This window comes from Pinus tabuliformis, chromosome 9, assembly GCF_031772625.1.
Source record: "Pinus tabuliformis cultivar Carrire ecotype Pingquan chromosome 9, CPIR1, whole genome shotgun sequence".
NCBI lineage: Eukaryota > Viridiplantae > Streptophyta > Pinopsida > Pinales > Pinaceae > Pinus > Pinus tabuliformis.
The window spans coordinates 662,981,936-662,996,075 of NC_142307.1; positions in this window are offsets into that span (position 1 = coordinate 662,981,936).

A 14,140-nucleotide genomic window follows, 5' to 3' on the forward strand; every position below is an offset into this window, starting at 1 on the left:
TTGGAATAAACCTTTTAAGAAAATTCGTTTTTCCAAGGAAAGATTGAAGGGACTTAATATTATGGGGAAGAGGAATCTTTTGGATTGCATCAACTCTTTCAGGATCAATCTTGATCCCAACTTTGGAAATGATGTGAAGTAATTTCCCTTCAGTTACTCCAAAAATAGATTTAGCCAGATTCAAGGAAATCCCAAACCCTCTACACTTGTCGAGATGCAATGTATAGAGAGCCTAAACTTGTCACTGAATAACATAACTAAAATGTGGGTGGCACTGTATAAAGAGACTGCCTTGATGTAATAACTATACTAAAACAGTGATGTAATCATGGATTGTGAGAGGTATTCCTTGGATTACTTCTGCAATATATATATATATATATATAGATATATACATCAGACTATCTTTTATGGTATGGAGAAAGTTCAGTGATCAAGAAGTGAGGATCATTGATATACTCCATCAAATGGAGCATGATTTGAGTGCATGATTGTAATTATTGAAGTTGATACTCCATAATTGTTGTAGACCTGCGTGTATGACTGATACGATTGATACAATCCTTTGAGAAAATTGTAAGATCATCCTGATAAATTTCAATAATTTTTAAGGAATTTAGACTTCTGTGATCCATAACATTGTATAGATAATCTTCGGCAAAATCACATAATCAATCTTTTGTCGACGCGTTTCGAACCAACCAGTGTGGTTTATCGTCAGGACAAGTTGAAGAACTGATCTGGTTTAGCTTGAATTGCATGTGTATTTTCCTTGCTAGATTTGGCATGCATGGGATAGCATGTGTTTCTGATTAAATCCCTAAAGGCATAGTCCACGAGCCTTTGAAAAGTAGCGCCAACATTGGTTAATCAAAACAGAATTATGATATATTCAAACACACCCCATGGTGTGGTGAAAGTTGTCTTGTGTCGATCTTCTTGTTTAACCCATACTTGATTATATCCAGAAAAACCATCCAGCAGTGACATCATTCCTAAACCGGCTACTCTTTGCAACATGGTTTCCATGTTTGGAAAAGGGTAATTATCCTTCTTACATGCTAGATTAAGGTTTCTGAAGTCAACACAAAGTCTAATCGATCCATTCTTCTTTATAACAACCACCAAGTTATAACACCATGTCGAATGCCTAATTTGTGCAATAACGCTAGTTGCAAGCATTTTTGAAAGCTCTTTCTAGACTAAGGGAGCCAATTTAGGATTTATTTGCCTAAGATTTTGATGGAAAGGTTTAGCATTTTCATCTTTAAAAGGGATAGTGTGCTCCATGGCATCTTCCCTATAACCCTTTAATTCATCATAAAAAAAAGCTAAAACATCCTGATATTCATGAAGTAAATTGGTTAACTTCTTCCTTTCTTCGTCATTAGTACCCTTAAAATTTTTGACAATGTTGGGATCACTAGACGTACCAATGTTTACTTCAATGAATTCGACATGATCCATTTTATTTTCCTCTTTTGTCCTTGTAGAATCATGCCGGTCAAAGTGCTGCTCTAAAGCAACCACATTCATGGGAGTAGGATTTATAATATCTTCATGATCATTAGATCCATACTCCTTCGAATTTATCTGAAAACTTTCAAATTCATCCAAATTATCAAGAAAAAAAGAATCACTTGTTTTTCATCATCAAAAAATTGCCAATGCTCTAAATTATCTGGAACAGAAGGTCTAAAAATAATTTCCATTTTTATTTTATCCTATATTAACTCATCAGATAATTGCAAAGTAGAAGCTGCTACAGAAATTTCATTTGCCAAACTATTTTACTCTCTTGGGATAGCTTCAAGGTAAAGGGCATCAAATTATTCCATAGTATCCCATGCAACATTTCGATAGTTCTTCAACCTTTGATTTTTACATGTAAATTTATTTTTAATCTGCATGATAACCAAGTCAGAATCTCCCTTGATACTAAGCATGTAACAACCCTTGTGAAAATTCCACGTAAAAATATATAAATACCACGGATGATGGGACATGTATTCCAAGTTGAATGGTGGGCAAGATATCCTAGAGGGTGTTCATTTGGTTGTTAATGGCTAAGGAAATTGGCAAAGGAAATGGCTAAGGCATTAAAGATGAAAAGAGGTATTTTGGCACATTTATTTATGAAAATAATGGAAATTAGGAGAAAAGGAAAGTAAAAGGTCACAGGTTGCATGTGGGGAGGAAAATAATGGAAATTAGGAGAAAAAGGAGGTGAAAGGTCATAGGTTGCATGTGGGGAGAAAAATGAAGGAAACTAATGGAAAATGAAGAAAATAGAGGCCTAATTAATAAAAAGGCTTATGAGGATCAGTGGGCAAGACTTGGTCAGTTTATATTTGGACCTTGCTCATTATTCTCTCTCTCTCTCTCTCTCTCATACTCTTGGACACTTAGAGTTTTCTTGAAGCACTTTGGCATCGGAGCAAGAAAAGAAAAGAAGGAAAGAGGAAGCAAGGATCAAGTAGGGAAAGTCAGGATCAAGCGGCTACAACAGGCTTCATTGCAGGTATCAACTTGCATTTGTATTTTCCTTGCTAGATTTGGCATGCATGGGATTGCATGTGTATTTTCCTTGCTAGATTTGGCATGCATGGGATAGCATGTGTTTCTTCCTTGCTATATTTGGCATGCATGGGATTGCATGTGTTTCTTTTCTACCATGGCATGGGTTTTGCCAAGTGTGACAATATATTCAGCCTAGCCTTGCCATTTCTTGATAGCTTTGATGAGAACATGCGTTTTGTGGGGGGATGGCCGAATTGGATTCGAAGCTGAGTGGGGTGGATCTCCAAATTGACAAACACATGGTGGTAGTGGTCCCTAAACCAGACTGAGGATGCACGAATCCACTGGCCTAGTAACCCTTGAACTGGACTGTGGGTTGCGGTAAAGCCAGATTGTGTGCCTCGGTGGGCCTAGGAATCCTTGCCGGTGAATGGTGGGATATACGGTAAAGCCAAGAGGTGTATTTTCTCTCCGTTGGGCCTAGTGATTCCGGGATGGAATGCATAGTAAAGCCTGGAGAGTATGTCTCGATGTAGGGCCTAGTGATCCTTGGATTAGACTGCGGATGCACGGTAAAACCTGAGAGACTAGGAGGCACTCAAATTCCTCACGGTGTAGGTGGAGAACTCCAGTGGCATCCACATTGATTGGTGTTTTTTGATGTGTTCTATGAGTCCCACATTCATGCTTGGAATATGGCACGGGGGTGATTGGCTGAAGAGAGACTTGGCTTAACCAATCTATGGTCGGGTGGAACGTGGTAGTCCCATCACCGGTTGGTTCATTGCATTATTAATGAAAAGAATTCATTCCCTTGATTTCCATGTGAAAATGTAATGATGTATATATGGATTTTGATGGCTGATATTTTTATTGTATTTCTATTCCTATTATGTTTTTTATATGCACATTTACCCCAGAGGGTGTTACAAGTGGTATTAGAGCATGGTTCAAACACTTGGACTGGATGGGCTCTATCATAGGTAAAATGAAGAACAAAGGTTAAATTTTAGACCTTTTTGTCATATCTGTTATAACTTTTCTTCTGTGGAATATTAGAAGTCGAAATTTTTTCCATACTGAAGGTAAATCCCACTGATAATGTGGTAAAAATTTCAGATATTGGTTCACAATACTTTAGGAATTATGATCTAAGGAAGATGACCTTCCTGAATGCACCTTTAAACAGGTCACGTTGGAATTTCTGCAATAACTTTTCTTTTGTAGGCTTTCAGAAGCTGAAAAATCGTCCACATTGAGGGGAAATACCAATGATTATGTGGTAGAAATTTCAGATATTGGGTCGCAATATTTTAGGAGATATGAGTAGAGGGAGTCGAGCCTTTTGAATGCTCCTAAAATCAGGTCTCAAACAAGTCACGCTGACATTTTTGTTATAACTTCTATTCTGGGCACTCTCAAGAGCTGAAATGTTTTCCACAATGAGAGGAAATCCCGCTTATATTGTGATAAAAATTTCAGACATCTATTCGCTATATTTTAGGATATATGACCAGTGTAAATCGAGTTTTTTGGATACTCCTAGAATTGTGCACCAAATAGAATTGTGTTGGTATTTTGTTATAACTTTTCATCTATGAAATCTCAGAAGTTGAAACTTGAACCATAGTGAGGGAAAATACCATTGATCATATGGTTCAGTTTACATAACTTGTACTACTACAGTTTAGGATATATGCATTGAATCATTCGCTATATTAGTTTGCATGCAAAGTGTTTGATGAAATGCTTAAATGGTTCAATGATTAATTGTATACAAATTGTTTGATAAAATGCCCCAATGAGTATGTTGTTTGTGGTTGGGGATAGTATTGATGTGTAAAAGTATTGTTGTAGCTGACATATTCTTACTTGTATGAAAATAGTTTTCTATATTAGTTTGCATGTAAAGTGTTTGAATAAAGCTTACATGCAAATGTAATAGTATAGTACTTGTTTGTGGAAAATGTAAAAGTATGGTAATTATTTGAAGAAAATGTTATTTCATGGATGGGAATCTATGCCTATTTGAATGCAAAGAATTTGAAGAATTGCATGTAAGGAATTTGAAAGGTTGCATGCAAGGAATTTGAAAATTTGCATGTAAGGAAATGGAAAAGTGGCATGTTTTTAGTTATTATGTTACAAATGGAGTAAGTGCAATCTTTTGACTTAATCTCATACAAAATGTATGAGAAATAAAAATCGGTTTCTTTTCAAGTGTGGTTAAAATTAGTAGAGCTTTGGAGATCCCATTTCCATAATTGGACATTGGAGATCAGGCCATTATAGTAGTTGCCTCCTTCTACCTTAGTGTGGACCATGGATAGTAAGGGGGTATGCTTACAGGTTGTTTGAATGCTTGATTAAGTGCGTGATATGTGCTTGTGCCTATAAAATTGTATCAAGGAATGCTATTGTTATAATACGGTTGTACTAACACAATATGTGTTGAGGCAACTGATATGCACTTACGTGCAAGTGGGTGCTAGTTTTAGTATTATGACTATGATTGTGACTTGATTGCCGACAATGACATGGCTTTTAGTATTGGTGAAATCTGATTTCAAATTAATAGACACGATGTCTTGATTTTGGAACATGTGGCTGACTGTATATGAATTATATGTCGCTTACATGTTGATTTCATGATACCTACTTACATCCTTGTATGTTAGATTACATTTTTGAATATTTTGATTACATGTATCAGTCTTGTAGGTTGATTACAAGAATTGATCGCTTATGTTCGACTACATGCGCTTATGTGTATTGGTAGTTCATTAGGCATTGCTTATGCATGTTGATGGTTGCATGTGGAAATGTGTACAATGGAGTAATGGTTGTTGTTATGCATGTATGGTCGTGGCTATGCTTATGCATGTATAGTAGGTCAAACATGTCTTGTGAAGTCATTGTATGCAATTTAGGTCATCATGGTGCTATTGGTTGTTATGATGCTAAGGAGTTGGTTGAGATAAAGAAAGAGATGCAGATAATCAAAATGAAATTGTAGCATTGGGCCTCGAGGCGAGGGAAGATCATCATACAGAGGGTTATGGTTGCGATATTTAGGTATGAACCGAAATATTTGAGATGGTGTCATACTAATCTAGATTGACTTTGCATATGTGTATGAGTTTACGATGTGAACTTGTTAGTTAGATATTGTTATGGATATCATGATCTTATGAGTGCTTGAGCTTATGTGTTGTAAAGTTATATCATGCTAACTAGATTGATTGTGCAGACAAGATCACCTCCCCTGATATACATTAAGATATGAGTTTTCTTATGTCATATATTGGTGCTTGGTTGTTTGATTATGACGTCTATTTGGTGTTTGAGTGTTTGGTGCGTAGTTGATTTATTTAACATGGTATCTCTGCAATAGGTTGAATGATTGATGAATTGCTTAATATGAGTATGTGTTCAAATTATTTTGTTTTAAGATGATTGTACTAACATGTATGTTTTGAGACAATTGATATGTACTTGAATGTAGTTGATAGTCGTAGCATTATATCTAATGACTATTGATTATGACATGATTGTTTGTAAAAGTTGAATTCAAATTGATAAATATGATTGTCTTGATATTTAGAAAATATGGTTTACATGCGCGGGCAGTTGCAAGAAACGTGCTTGGCACAATAAGATGAGTTAACTGGTGTATTTTTATTTATGCACTGACAATTATGTGTTTATGGCAGTATGACGCAGGGGATTGCATGGCAAGAGACTGCCATGAAATCTTGAAGAAGTCTCTGGTTGAGTTTTCCCTTGGAACAATGGGGATTGAGTCATGGTGTTTGTTGTTAGTCTTGTATTTTTGGTCTTTTATGAATTGTTGAGCTTGATTTGTGGCTTTGTTTATGTCTAGTGTATGGCCATACAACTTTGTTTGCGGAGTCATGTTATTGGTTTTTATGGTCTTCTTCTTGTTTGTTTCTTGTATTACATTTTTTATGTTTTGAGTTTGGGGAATTGGTTGGGAAAGAGGAAAGTTGATGGAAATCGGGAGAGATGTGTGGTACCCAACTGATGATATAAGACCCAGATGAAGCTTTGTGCATGAGTAAGCACAGCGTAAGGTAAGACTACGACAGTCGATTGGACTGGTTGAGTCCATTATGGTAAAAGGAAAGTAGCAGTGTAGACACAAGAAAGGTAACAAAAAAATGGATTTGAGGTGTCATATGCTTTGGCTATGTTGGGAACTATTGTTCTCAATGCCTATACATAAATAAGGAAGTTCTTTTAACCTAGACCTTATGTTATCTGGCAATTATGTTATGATCATGATTATGCTGATGTTTATATATGTATACATGAATGTATGTATGTCGTTGTCTGACAAGATCATGATTGTTTTATGCTAACATTTATATATGTACGTATGTATCCATATATCTATGTTACTTTCTGATAAGGTTGTTAGGGACCATTCTTGTGGAGGAATGATTTCTTCTTCAGGAGAACGACATGAAGAGGTTCCTGGTCTTACGAGGAATCAATTCAGAAGAGTAGTCACGAAAAATATACGAGGTTAGTATCATGTGGATATGAATTGATTGTATACTTGTATTATGCCTATTTTTATGTTATGATAGGTAATGTTGAAGGATACATCAACAAAGTGAAAGCAGTGTGATCTATGGCATGCTAGGATAAGCATGGATAAGACACGAGAAACAAGGTTTCTTGTTAAGGACAATATGGTTTTGGATGTGTGGTACTATTGTTGAGCATACGTTGTATATGTTTTACATGTTGCATCTATGATGTGTGTACTTGTGGTGTTGTGTATACATAGCATGTGTACATGTTATTTATGCAATGTTATGTACAGGATGGTACAAATAGGGTTGTACAAATATTGCATATGGGGTGTTCTATACATATTGTACTGTCTTCATGATTTATATGCAGTGTGTGTGCATATGGTGCTCTATGCATGTTGGATATGCAGTGCTGTGTATGGATGATGCTATGTACATGTTGGATACACAGTGTTATGTACATGTGGTGTTGTGTGCATGTTGTACATATGGTGTTGTGTGCATGATTGTACAAGTAGTGTTGTGAGCATGTGGTGCCATGTACATGTTGTACATAAGGTGTTATGAGCATGAGGTGCTGTGTACATGTGCATGTGATGCTATGTACATATGGTGTCACCTACACATTGTGCATGTGGTATTGTGTACATGTGGTACTGTGTACACATTGTATAGTGGTGTAGTGTACATGTGGCGTTGTGTACACGTTGTGCAGGTGGCGCCGTGTACAAGTGATGTTGTGAACATGTTGCGCATGTGGTGCAATGTATAAGTGGTACTATGTACATGTTGTACATATGGTATTGGTGTACGTGTGGTATTGTGTGCATATCGTTGATGTTGTATTATGGGCATGCGGTATTATGCATCATGCAGTCATGGTATTGCAGCATGTTTACTTGTTGTGTAGTACTCTGTGTAGGCGTATGTATTGAGTTGTGGCATACACTAGGTGTAGGTGTATGTGTTGTATGTTAGGTGTAGAACCTTGTGTTGCATGTCGTATGTGGTTGTATGTGTGTGATGCACACTATGCGTATATGCACACTATGCGTATGCGCACATGGTTTAGGAGAAGGCACTGGATGTTTGTCGGATGTGGCAACCAATCCAATGTGTTACACGAAAGAACCAAGGTAGAAGTAAGGATCGATCAAGGATAAGTATCGGTATTGTATTTTGGTTTTAGTATGCATGTGAATTATGATTCATATTTATGATCTATGATTCTGGTTTATGATGGTTACATGTGATTTATGATTATGATGGTTGTGTTTGAGCTAACCTAATGTGATACCTTTATATATGTTGATTTGGTCAAGATGCTAGTTTGACTTCTTGTGACAGGAAGCGAACAAGATTCCAAGTGTACCTTATTAACAAACTACCAATGAGGTATGATTTGAATTTATTTCACTTTATTTTGAATCTAATGGAAGTTATGTTCTTGGTACAGGAAGCATGAACATGCCCAGTTGAGTGGTCGAAATCGACTGCAAGAATTAGCAGCAGCAACAAAGGAATTGAAACATGCAGCAGTGTGTTGGTAAAGCACGTCAGGAGCAGGGCCATTGTGGGACACTGGTACCCAATAGTGTCAATTGATTTCCATGAGCATGCTATGACCGGTATGGTAGTTTTGAGGTAGGTATATGCCTTGGTCTTTGAATCTTCTGATGTGAGGAAGCCTTGCCAAGGATGGACTACCCGAGATGGGGGTGCTAGTAGAACTTGGAAGGGATGACCAGATTCCCGAGGGACTGTGTAGCAAAGAAGGGAAGGTCACAGATGGATTTGTTTTGGTCATTAGCATTGCCAGATGGAATCAAATGCACATTGGGAGTGCGCCCTGGAATAATGAGCCAATAACTATTCACTGAGAGGACAAGTGGCGTGGGATTATAGCGCTGGACATTGGATGCAGATTTGAATTCACAGTGGATTCTGGACTTCCTAGGAAGGAGGTGGATCCTAGTAATATTTTGATGGTGGAGGTGTGAGCCTCTAGATTCCCTTGTTACGGATTCATATTATTTTATTTGTTGGTTGAGAAAATGTGCATATGTGAATATATGTATATGTGGTTATTGTAAATACCATAATGACCTATGTTATAAAGCTCCATTATGCAGTATGTTGTCATGATGTTTTGATTTTGAGCAGATCTTTCATTGTAAATACTACAACGAGCTATGTTATAAAGCTCCATGGGCTGTATGTTTTGTTTTCAATGGTATTTTGGTTATAGGTGTCATTGAACACCGAGGACAATGTTCCCCCAAGGGGGAGGGTTTTGTAACAACCCTTGTGAAAATTCCATGTAAAAATATATAAATACCACGAATGATGGGACACGTATTCCAAGCTGAATGGTGGGAAAGACATCCTAGGGGGTGCTCATTTGGTTGTTTATGGCTAAGGAAATTGGCAAAGGCAATGGCTAAGGCATTAAAGAGACAAAGAGGTATTTTGGCACATTTATTTATGAAAATAATGGAAATTAGGAGAAAAGGAAGGTAAAAGGTGACAGGTTGCATGTAAGGAGGAAAATGAAGGAAAATAATGGAAATTAGGAGAAAAAGGAGGTGAAAGGTCATAGGTTGCATGTGGGGAGGAAAATGAAGAAAATAGAGGCCTCATTAATAAAAAGGCTTCTGAGGATCAGTGGGCAAGATTTGGTCAGTTTAGATTTGGAGCTTTCTCATTATTCTCTCTCTCTCATACTTTTGGACACTTAGTGTTTCTTGGAGCACTTTGGCATTGGAGCAAGAAAAACAAAGAAGGAAAGAGAAAGCAAGGATCAAGTAGGGAAAGACAGGATCAAGTGGCTACAATAGGGTTCATTGCAGGAATCAACTTGCATGTGTATTTTCCTTGCTAGATTTGGCATGCATGGGATTGCATGTGTATTTTCCTTGCTAGACTTGGCATGCATGGGATTGCATGTGTTTATTTTCTACCATGGCATGTGTTTTTCTAGGTGTGACAGTATTTTCAGCCTAGCCTTGCCATTTCCTGATAGCTTTGATGAGATGGGTTCTCTCATGCGTTTTGTGGGGGGATGGCCAGATTGGATTCAAAGTTCAGTGGGGTGGATCTCCAAATTGACAAACACATGGTGGTAGTGGTCCATGAACCGGACTGAGAATGCATGAAGCCACTGGCCTAGTTACCCCTGAACCAGACTGTGGGTTGCAGTAAATCCAGATTGTGTGCCTCGGTGGGCCTAGGAATCCTTGCCGGTGAATGGCGGGATATACAGTAGCCAAGAGGTGTATTTTCTCTCCGTTGGGCCTAGTGATTCCCAGATGGAATGCACCATAAAGCTTGGAGAGTATGTATCGGTGTAGGGCCTAGTGATCCCTGGATCAGACTGCGGATGCACGGTAAATCCTGAGAGACTAGGAGGCACTCAAATTCCTCACGGTGTAGGCGGAGAACTTCGGTGGCATCCACATTGATTGTTGTTTTTTGATGTGTTCTATGACTCCCACATTCATGCTTGGAATATGGCACGGAGGTGACTGGATGAAGAGAGACTTGGCTCAGCCAATCTATGGTCGGGTGGAACGTGGTAGTCCCATCACTAGTTTCTTCATTGCATTATTAATGAAAAAAATTCATTCCCTTGATTTCCATGTGAAAATGTAATGATGTATATATGGATTTTGATGGCTGATATTTTTATTGTATTTCTGTTCCTATTATGTTTTTTATATGCACATTTACCCTAGAGGGTGTTACAAGTGGTATCAAAGCATGGTTCAAACACTTGGACTGGATGGGCTCTATCATAGGTAAAATGAAGAACAAAGGTTAAATTTTAGACCTTTCTGTCATATCTGTTATAACTTTTCTTCTGTGGAATATTAGAAGTCAATTTTTTTTCCATACTGAAGGTAAATCCCATTGATAATGTGGTAAAAATTTCAGATATTGGTTCACAATACTTTAGGAATTATGATCTAAGGAAGATGACCTTCTTGAATGCACCTTTAAACAGGTCACGTTGGAATTTCTGCAATAAATTTTCTTCTGTAGGCTTTCAGAAGCTAAAAAATCGTCCACATTGAGGGGAAATACCAATGATTATGTGGTAGAAATTTCAGATATTGGGTCACAATATTTTAGGAGATATGAGTAGAGGGAGTCGAGCCTTCTGAATGCTCCTAAAATCAGGTCTCAAACAGGTCACGCTGACATTTTTGTTATAAATTTTATTATGGGCACTCTTAGGAGCTGAAATGTTTTCCACAATGAGAGGAAATCCCACTTATATTGTGATAAAAATTTCAGACATTTATTCGCTATATTTTAGGAGATATGACCAGTGTAAATCGAGCTTTCTGGATACTCCTAGAATTGTGCACCAAATAGGATTGTGTTGGTATTTTGTTATAACTTTTCATCTATGAAATCTCAGAAGTTGAAACTTGAACCATAGTGAGGGAAAATACCACTGATCATATGGTTCAGTTTCCATAACTTGTACTACTACAGTTTAGGATATATGCATTGAATCATTTGCTATATTAGTTTGCATGCAAAGTGTTTGATGAAATGCTTAAATGGTTCAATGATTAATTGTATACAAACTGTTTGATAAAATGCCCCAATGAGTATGTTGTTTGTGGTTGGGGATAGTATTGATGTGTAATAGTATTGTTGTAGCTGATATATTCTTACTTGTATGCAAATAGTTTTCTATATTAGTTTGCATGTAAAGTGTTTGAATAAATGCTTACATGCAAATGTAATAGTATAGTAGTTGTTTGTGGAAAATGTAAAAGTATGTTAATTGTTTGAAGAAAATGTTATTTTCTTGGATGGGAATCTATGCCTATTTGCATGCAAAGAATTTGAAAAATTGCATGTAAGGAATTTGAAAGGTTGCATGCAAGGAATTTGAAAAGTTGCATATAAGGAAATGGGAAAGTGGCATGTTTTTAGTTATTATGTTACAAATGGAGTAAGTGTAATGCTTTGACTTAATCTCATACAAAATGTATGAGAAATAAAAACCAATTTCTTTTCAAGTGTGGTTAAACTTAGTAGAGCTTTGGAGATCCTATTTCCTTAATTGGACATTGTAGATCGAGCCATTATAGTAGATTCCTCCTACCTTAGTGTGGACCATGGATAGTAAGGGTGTATGCTTATAGGTTGTTTGAATGCTTGATTAAGTGCGTGATATGTGTTTGTGCCTATAAAATTGTATGAAGGAATGCTCTTGTTTTAATACGGTTGTACTAACACAATATGTGTTGAGGCAACTGATATGCACTTGCGTGCAAGTGGGTGCTAGTTTTAGTATTATGACTATGATTGTGAGTTGATTGCCGACTATGACATGGTTTTTAGTATTGGTGAAAGCTGATTTCAAATTAATAGACACGATGTCTTGATTTTTGGAACATGTGACTGACTGTATATGAATTATATGTCGCTTACATGTTGATTTCATGATACCTACTTACATCCTTGTATGTTAGGTTACATTTTTGAATATTTTGATTACATGTATCAGTCTTGTAGGTTGATTACAAGAATTGATCGTTTATGTTCGACTACATGTGGTTATGCATATTGGTAGTTGATTAGGCATTGCTTATGCATGTTGATGGTTGCATGTGGCAATGTGTACAACGGAGTAATGGTTGTTGTTATGCATGTATGGTCGTGGCTATTCTTATGCATGTATAGTAGGTCAAACATGCCTTGTGAAGTCATTGTATGCAATTTAGGTCATCATGGTGCTATTGGTTGTTATGATGCTAAGGAGTTGGTTGAGATAAAGAAAGAGATGTAGATAATCAAAGTGAAGTTGTAGCATTGGACCTCGAGGCAAGGGAAGATCATCATACAGATGGTTATGGTTGCGAAATTCAGGTATGAACCGACATATTTGAGATGGTGTCATACTAATCTAGATTGACTTTGCATATGTGTATGAATTTACGATGTGAACATGTTAGTTAGATATTGTTATGGATATCATGATCTTATAAGTGCTTGAGCTAATGTGTTGTAAAGTTATATCATGCTAACTAGGTTGATTATGTAGACAAGATCACCTCCCCTAATATACATTAAGGTATGAGTTTTCTTATGTCATATATTGGTGCTTGGTTGTTTGATTATGACATCTATTTGGTGTTTGAGTGTTTGGTGCGTAGTTGATTTATTTAACATGGTATCTTTGCAATTGGTTGAATGATTGATGAATTGCTTAATATGAGTATGTGTTCAAATTATTTTGTTTTAAGATGATTGTACTAACATGTATGTGTTGAGACAGTTGATATGTACTTGAATGTAGTTGATAGTCGTAGCATTATATCTAATGACTATGGATTATGACATGATTGTTTGTAAAAGTTGAATTCAAATTGATAAATATGATTGTCTTGATATTTGGAACATATGGTTTACATGCATGGGTAGTTGCAAGAAATGTGCTTGGCACAATAAGATGAGGTAACTGGTGTATTTTTATTTATGCACTGACAATTATGTGTTTATGGTAGTATGATGCAGGGGATTGCATGGCAAGAGACTGCCATGAAATCTTGAAGAAGGCTCTGGTTGAGTTTTCCCTTGGAACAATGGGGATTGAGTCATGGTGTTTGTTGTTAGTCTTGTATTTTTGGTCTTTTATGAATTGTTGAGCTTGATTTGTGGCTTTGTTTATGTCTAGTGTATGGCCATACCACTTTGTTTGTGGAGTCATGTTGTTATTGTTTTTTATAGTCTTCTTCTTGTTTGTTTCTTGTCTTGCCTTTTTTATGTTTTGAGTTTGGGGAATTAGTTGGGAAAGAGGAAATTTGATGGAAATCAGAAGATATGTGTGATACCCAACCAATGATATAAGACCCAGATGAAGCTTTGTGCATGAGTAAGTGCAATGGAAGGTAAGACTACGACAGTCGGTTGGACTGGTTGGGTCCATTATGGTAAATGGAAAGTAGAAGTGTAGATACAAGAAAGGTAACCAAAAAATGTAAAGTAAATGGATTTGAGGTGTCATATGCTTTGGCTATGTTGGGAACTGTTGCTCT